Source organism: Schistocerca piceifrons, chromosome 10 (genome assembly GCF_021461385.2).
Source record: "Schistocerca piceifrons isolate TAMUIC-IGC-003096 chromosome 10, iqSchPice1.1, whole genome shotgun sequence".
In the NCBI taxonomy this organism is placed as follows: domain Eukaryota; kingdom Metazoa; phylum Arthropoda; class Insecta; order Orthoptera; family Acrididae; genus Schistocerca; species Schistocerca piceifrons.
In genome coordinates, this window is record NC_060147.1 from 77,983,580 (window position 1) to 77,992,010 (window position 8,431).

The 8,431-nt window shown below is 42.7% G+C and overlaps 1 pseudogene; it reads right to left on the reverse strand.

Moving 5' to 3' along the window:
• Positions 1 to 7,716: 7,716 nt before the first annotated feature.
• Positions 7,717 to 7,833, reverse strand: LOC124719144 (annotated as a pseudogene).
• Between the last annotated feature and the right edge of the window lie 598 nt (positions 7,834 to 8,431).

Here is an 8,431-nt window from a genome sequence, read left to right on the forward strand (position 1 = left end):
TTATTAGCTAAGAATGTGTGCGTGACATGAGAACGTTTTCGGCTAAAACAAGTATGTATTGCAGGCATAAATACCTTCATGATGTGAGCAAATATAAATCCGTTACTTACAAATTCGACGTGGTTCACGCACGTGTCAAACGCACATTAAATGTAATTGCCATATTTTTTTAAAAGTTCTTAATTCACCTTCAGTTTAATGTTGTGTATCAATCATGCGTTAATACTAAAACCAACAGCTAATAATCTAAAACTGGCCATATACGACTAGGACTTCCGGACTGAGGGTTCCGTGCAAACGTATATATCTTAGGAATCGAGATCCGCGACGCTTTGTGCCTGTTTTCGATATACACACTAGCAAGATATTGATCCTGGGAATTCCAAGATCGTATCAAAATCTCTGCAGTAGTTCCTCAGATTAGCCCAGCCATGCAAACAGATGCAAGCAGGGCACTTCAGTTCAAGTATATAGAAATAGAAGATTTGATAAAATACTTTTATATATGTTTGCATGCAGTTAAGTTTCTCTATTACCCTTGTGTCTGATTATGAATGCAATGTATGTTCTAATGGCAAAATCATATTTTTATATCATATAATTACAATTTAACAATTTCCAGATTTTTTATGTTGCTTACACTGTGAAAGTTTGCTTCTTCCCAAATTTTATGATTCTACGTCAAGGGAAAGTACCCTATAGGTTTTGTTTAGTGAGTTTGCCAGTATCAAAATATGACACAAATGGTCGAACCTTTTGATTGCACTGACTTCGAAGCTTAAATTTTTTTACGCCGCCAAGGGAACCATTGATTTTAGTATATGTCATAAATTTGAATTTGATAGGCCGTCGCCGGCCGCTGTGACCGAGCGGTTCTAAGCGCTTCAGTCTGCCTCGGGCATGGATGTGTGTGATGTCACGACATGGTTCAAATGGCTCTGAGCACTATGGGACTTAACATCTGAGGTCATCAGTCGCTTAGAACTTAGAACTAATTAAACCTAACTAACCTAAGGACATCACACACACATCCATGCCCGAGGCAGGATTCGAACCTGCGACTGTAGCAGCAGCGAGGTTCCAGACTGAAACCCCTAGAACCGCTCGACCACAGCGGCCGGCTTGTTGAATCACTCTAAACTCTTTGGAAATACGATGGAAGGGTTTGGGTTTGGATAATGCCTGGAGAACGGCACCTGCCATCATGTGTACTGCCAAAAGGGAAGTACAGATGAGGCTGCGTTACAGTACAGTGGTGCTTTTCGTGGATAGGGTCTGGTCCCCTTATTGAACTTACGAAAAAGGTATGAACACAGTCTACAGCTTTTTGTACTGTGCAAAGAAAAGAAACAGATTGGAGGCAGTGACTGTATCGGCATGACAACATACCCTGTCATAAATCAAAATATGTGAGGCAATAGTCTGTGGATACTAACAGTCCTGGTCTGCTCAGAGTCCCGATGTGAACCCAGCGGAACACCTTTGAGATGAGTTGGATACGTCGACTTCTCTCCAGATCCCAGTGTCCAACATAAGAAACTCTTACTGATTTTGGCTGGTGAGTAAGAATGAGCTCCAATACCTCCACAGAGATTGACACCTCACTGAAAGTATCCCCAGCAGAGTTCAAGCTGACATAAAGACGACGCATGGACACAACCCTATATTAACCATAGCAAATACCAAGGTATTTTCTATAACACGCATTACCACGGGAGGTAGGGGGGGGGGGTGATATTTGCACACATCAGAAAATTTAACAACGTACTTTTTAAAGAGGTACTGATACGTAAGTATGGTCCAGAACCTGGAAGTACCCTCTTACCAGTATTACACTTCCAGTAACGTTTACTAACGACTTCATGACGAAATAAAAAAAAATTAAGAATAAAAATTTCGTTCATTGTTGTTCACTTTTACCCTCAACATACACGGAAGCCCCAAAGAAATTGGTATAGGCATAGGTATTCAAATACAGATACATGTAATCAGGCAGGATACGGCACTGAGGGTTGGCAACGTCTGTACACAAGTGTCTGCGCAGTTCTTCGATCCGTTACTGCTGCGGAAGGCCCACTCGTGTATCCTTGATGACTGCACGGCACAAAGCTTTACACCTCGCCTTGGCCTGTAAACATCGACATTGGACTGTTCACTGGAAACATGTTGCCTGGTCGAAAATGTCTAATTTCAAATTGTATCTAGCGGATGGACATGTATGGATGTGGGGACAGCCTCATGAACCTGTGGACTCAGCAGTGGTCTGTTGAATCTGGTGGAGGCTTTATAATGGTGTGGGGCGTCTCGGGATCCCTGATACGTCTAGATACGAATGACAGGTGAAACATACGTCAGCATCCTGTCTGATCACCTGAATCCATTCATGTCCATTGTGCATTCCGACGGATTTGGGTAATTCCAGCAGGACAATGCGACACCGCACACGTCCAGAATTGCTACATAGTGGCTCCAGGAACACTCTCCTGCGTTTAAAGACTTCCGCTAGCCACCAAACTCCTCAGACATGAACATAATTGAGCATGTCTGGGATACCTTGCAACGTGCTGTTCAGAAGAGATCTCCACACCCCTCGTACTCGGATTATGGACAGCCCTCCAGGATTCATTGTGTCGATTCTTTCCAGCACTACTTCAATTAGTCGAGACCATGGCACTTCTGCGAGCTCGTAGGGGCCCTACACGATATTATATAGATGTACCAGTTTCTTTGGTTCTTCAGTCTACTTCACAAAGAGATCTTGATGTGTAAGTTGGGCCTCGAACCTCGAAGTACTGAATATAAGACATTCAGTGGGGAAAGTGAAATCTGTTACTGAGACTTAAATTTTTAGGTTAGGTTTAATCAAAAAATTACAGGACGTAGGGAATCTGATGGACTAATTCATTAGAAACAATAAATTTTGTTTCCAGAATTTTAAAATATAACGTGACTCACAATATTAAGTTTTTTTTTCAGAAGGATGGTATAAACAACCACCCCGTCCCGTAGGCATTACGAGGATTGATTTACAATAAGAGGTGTCTTGGATAATTTTGATCAGATAGCGTTTTGGTTAGAAATTTTTTTTTGTTGTTCTTATTCATTTGTCAGTGTGCACAGCCATCTGTCATATTATATAATGAGCGATATTGTTTACAGCACATATTCACAAAATTTTCCTTACGTGTCCACAGTCTCTCTCTCTCTCTCTCTCTCTCTCTCTCTCTCTCTCTCTCTCTCTCTCTCACTCTCTCTCACACAAACACACACACACTTCTTAATCTTCCACTACCGACGTACAGGGTAGACTTTTTTGATTAAAGGCTACATTACCTTATCTCCACATCGTCTGTAACAACGAAGTTAGAGGGTAGTTTGAAGACCATAAAGTTAGCAGTAGACAGAGGCATTTCCGAAACACACTAGGTAAGTCGACCGTTATGGGTTTCCATCGATGGCAGGTGAACGAAACGTAGTTACTATCCTCGTGCTCTGCCCACTCATGGTATGGCCAGTCCACCATCCCAGTTCGGTGTAGACGTTGTCTCAAGCGTCTGTGATTTAATTGTAGGCTTACAATTGTAACGCGAAATCTTTGTGGTATGGTTCGTTTAGTATACCTGCTGTATAAAGGTGCAAGGTGGACGTAATTAAACTGGCTCAGAAAATATTTCTTGTATCATTAGATAGGCAACCCATCTTGCATCATTCACTCCTGAGGCAGGAGAAGTTGGGTCCCCTATCCAAGGTGCATGAAATATTTCCTGGGCCAGCTTTCTTTTCTCATCCTGTATATGGGTGTACTTCGCTACTGTGATGTCCTCTGCTGGCGCTAGAGGTTTTCCATTCACAGTCTCTTTTTCGTCTTAATGCTTCCTTCAGTTGTAATCCAAAATCTGTGTACAGTACCTTGCCATATTCCTGACTGCCCGTGGTAAGCGTTCCTTTGCTAGCGTGTAAGCCACTTCTGTCAGATGACTTTTTTATGATGAAGATTATATTGATTTAAAAGTTATCTAAGATTGCATGTAATCATTAGTGCGCCCGTCTGCCTAAGGGTATGTTCGTTTTATAATTTTGTACATTTGGGGTCACTGCAATAAAGGGCATAAATCAAAATCCCTGAGGTAAATTATGTTACTGGTGAAAGGGTCCTGTAGCCACCTTTCATTAGTCCGGTAGCCCATTTTCACTAGTATTTCTCTTTCTTTTCCTTGTTTCTCTTTCCTCATAACGCTCATAGTGGTGTGATTGAATGAATGTGGTTGTGTGTCACGTTGCTAGACGGTGGCGTAGTCTGCTGCAGAAAGTCTGCGATAGTCGTACAGATTCAGCAGCAGTTGTACAGAATAGCCAACTCTTGTAGAAGTAGGCAAAGAGGTTTTCGCTACTTGTGAGAAATCCACCTGCGTTAGGTTGGTGGCGGAAATGGCATCTTTGGGTTTTCCGGGCCACGCGGAGCGTGGAAGAGGCTGGAGAGGAAAGCGGGAGGCAGTCTGCCGCCGGTACGGGAAGCGTCCACAGCTGTGCTCCAGTCGAAGAAGGGTGAGTTAGACTGACCGCGTGGCGCGTCGTTACTTGGCGAGAGGAGAGCTGTCAGCTTTTCGTCTCGCTTTTCTGCTCTGAAAGATTGCTTTGCCTTGTCGCAGCAAGGAATGCAAAACTTTCGCAGAGTTTTCTTTTAGAAAATTTCTATAGCAGACTTGGATCCGCCGGAAGAGCGCCACACAAAGGTGTCGATAAGAAGTGAGCACTCACTTCTGTATGAATGTCTGTTTGCCTTCAGCAGTGCCTGTATAAGCTTTTACTTTCCTAAATATTAATAGCTTCGCCTTCTCGTAAATTTTCCTTGCTTTATGTATCTTTCGTCCGTGGGGAGCCGACCACGTAGTTGAACATTAGAGTTTGCTGGGCTACCGTCTTCACTAACTGTCCGGTCTCATGTTTGTTTTAAAGAACGTTAACTGTTCATGATTGTGCGATGTGATATTGTTGCAACTTGGCCACGATACCTAGAAATTGCGTCTCCACAAACCACGTGGGCACGCGGGTGTACTGCGAAACGTGTACCGTTTCACGAGTTGTCAGAATCAGTTATCAGGCAACAGCAGTTCTATGAAGGATTCACACCAATGATTTTAGGTGTAGATAATAACGGTGAAAGTATCGATGCTTTACTTTAATGTTTTAGGAGTTAATGTTATCAGAAATTGCGTACATGCCTCACATCCTTATCTTAGGAATAAATGATTTTATCTACAATTTTCTCTTGTGTTCCGAGGTTACGTTTTTGCACCTAAGCCACTCACATCGTAGCTTTAACGTTAGCACATCCAACGCGTTTCCTTACGCACAGGTCAAGCGATTAGTTTCCCCTTTTATTTCAAAACAAATGCTCTAGAGTAAGTCTTATTGTCAGGTGTGTTGCTGGGAGCTGATCTTATGCAGTGTTCATGCATTTTCTATTTTATTTTAAATGTTTGGTTCTCGTGAACAGTGCACGGGCATTACTATTAATTACATCGCATCCCCTATGAGCGAAATCACGACGTATGCTTTTCCATGAGTTTTTGATCTGTGATCAAATTAATTCATTCTCCGACTCGGCTAAATCTTTGATTGGTTGTGTGGTTAGTCGGGGGCGACCCTAATCTTAACGTAATAACCCGTAGAAACAGGTTAGTTACACTGGTATAGAAGCTCTGACTGGTCACTACATTTGGCATCTGACTGCAGTAAAACACGTTCTGCTGCTATAAAATAACTAGTAATCTCACTTTCATGACAGTTCCTTTTGTAATGGAAGTGGAATACTTAGAAGAAAACAGGATATATTTTGATAATAACGTATTAAACTTCATATCAGTCTTCGGAAATGTTATTGTTCAGTGGTGGCCGGTGTTCATGTGCTAACGCGCTACAGCATCCTGTAAATGTCTCACTAAAATTATGCCATCTCTCTTCGAAACCGAGCCGAAAATCATACTAAAATTATGCCATTTCTTTTGGAATGCATATTGGAATACAAAATAATACTTTTTTGTGTTCTCTCCACAATAACTAGAAACCATGACAAGTGCTGAATTGATTTCAGCCGCACTACAATCCAGGTGTCTGTGTTTGATTGTGCATGGTCTGACGTGATGTCACCCCTGCCGGCACTGATGTGCTAAAGTCCTTGCAGCACCACATCAGTACAGCCACGAACAGAAATAACACAGTCTTCCACTATCACTATCATAGCATCTCAGCTCTAACTAAGCGACGAATAACAAGTAAGAACTGAAAGGCCAATCGAAAAGCACTATGTTTCACCCATATGTATGTTGGTAGTCGTGCATGGAACATTTATCACAAACACATCAACCGTGGTACAATTTCGTATAATTAAACGTCAGTTAATAATGCATTGGTAGTAAAAGCTTTCAAGAGATGCTAACATACATAATAATATTGTTAAATGTTTCATGTTTCCAATGAGCTGATGTGGCTAGAGCCGTCTAGTTATGGAAGCAAAAGTAGTAGTTTCACGTCCTGCCGTATGCTAAATGTTTTTCCTTCTTCTTTGTATGAGATTCTGGCATCATCAATGACATTTATATTCTTCCTTCTCGCAGATATTTGGCCGTATTATCCGAATATGACCTGAATTCTGAAGGTGTGGTTAGGCACAAGAATTGAGAAGAATTTTGGAACTAACAATAAGGGTTTCGATTCCAAAATTAGAGATAAATTCTGCAGCAGTTTCATCACTGAGTGAGTACTAGTTTTTATTTTAACATATTTTTGTGAATTTTTGCTCTGTTTATTTCTGAGGTTGCGCCCGGGAGAGTGGTGTGCTGACTACATGCCCCTCCATATCCTTCCAAGGCCTGTTCGGACGGAGTTATTTCTGTGGTATTATGGCATGCTGGTAAAATTTTGCATGATCTACCACTGGTAACAGCAATAACCCTACCCTGTCACAACTGCAATCACGTCCGCTAATAGTAAATACTTTGCAACGACTGGCTATATACAACGCCACCTTTGTCTTTATTCTTGAGGAGACGACGGCAAGTTGTTGGTGCCATTCTTTCTTGGCCTCAGACCACAGTTTCGTGTCCACACCGTACCCAAATCAGTCCACTGGGTAGTTCATTCTCCGAAACAGGAAGCTGGGTGGCTGCCCGGACATTCTTCGTAGGTTACAGGGTGCACCAAACCTCCATCGACAGCGTTTCAGAAGTTCTACAGGGATACCTTCTGATTGTTTTGGTACAAGAGACTCACGGTCTCTGGCTGCTCGTTACAGCACTCAGCACTCCGTCTTGAGGCCACAAGTGGCCGCCCATCGGAACCATCCGACCGCCGTGTCATCTTCAGATGAGGATGCAGATAGGAGCGACGTGTGGTCAGCACACCAAAAAATGGTTCAAGTGGCTATGAGCACTATGGGACTTAACATCTTAGGTCATCAGTCCCATAGAACTTAGAACTAAAACCTAACTAACCTAAGGACATCACACACAACCATGCCCGAGGCAGGATTCGAACCTGCGACCGTAGCGGTCGCGCGGTTCCAAACTGAAGCGCCTAGAACCGCTCGGCCAGACTGGTCGGCTGTTAGCACACCGCTCTCCCAGTTGCTATGATGATTTTCTTTGACTGGAGCCGCTACTATTCGGTCGAATAGCTCCTCAATTGGCATCACGGGGCTGAGTGCACCCCGAAAAATGGCAACAGCGCATGGCGGCCGGATGGTCACCCATACAACTGCTGGCCATGCCCGACAGAGCTTAACTTCGGTGATCTGACGGGAACCGGTGTATCCACTGCGGCAAGGGCGTTGCCTGCTCCTTACAGAGTAATAATTTAATTATGATTTATTAGGTTTCTTACCTCAGTCACACTTCTTCTGAAACGTCCCCTTAGAAAAATTAATGAATTACTGTGCTAATAAACCTCTTACATTATTTGATTTTCAAACAGCTGAGCAAAACTGAACGTACTCAGACATTACTCTCTTTACTTATTCTGATCAACACTAAACTGACACACAATATTTTTAGCGCAACGCAATCTGACTTTCAATAATCCCTTCAAAAGGGACTAACAATAACCTCTACCTTTCATGAATCACTTACCTCACAAAAATCTTCATTACTCGAACTACTGCAATACAGCGAGCGCCACTACTGCCAGCTAAATAAAAGATTCAAACTACTGAAGGCACTAACTACTGATAGGCATAGTTAGAAAAGATTTTGATAGAGAACAATGTATTTACCTTAATAGTGTTGAAAACTCATAATATACATTGCAGTTCATGACATCCAGTCTTACAAATTTCAAAACTCGGCCATCTCTCTCCCCACATCCACCATTGCTGGCGGCTCACCTCCAACTGCGCAACGCTACGCGCTGTTAACAGCCAACAGCCCAACACTAC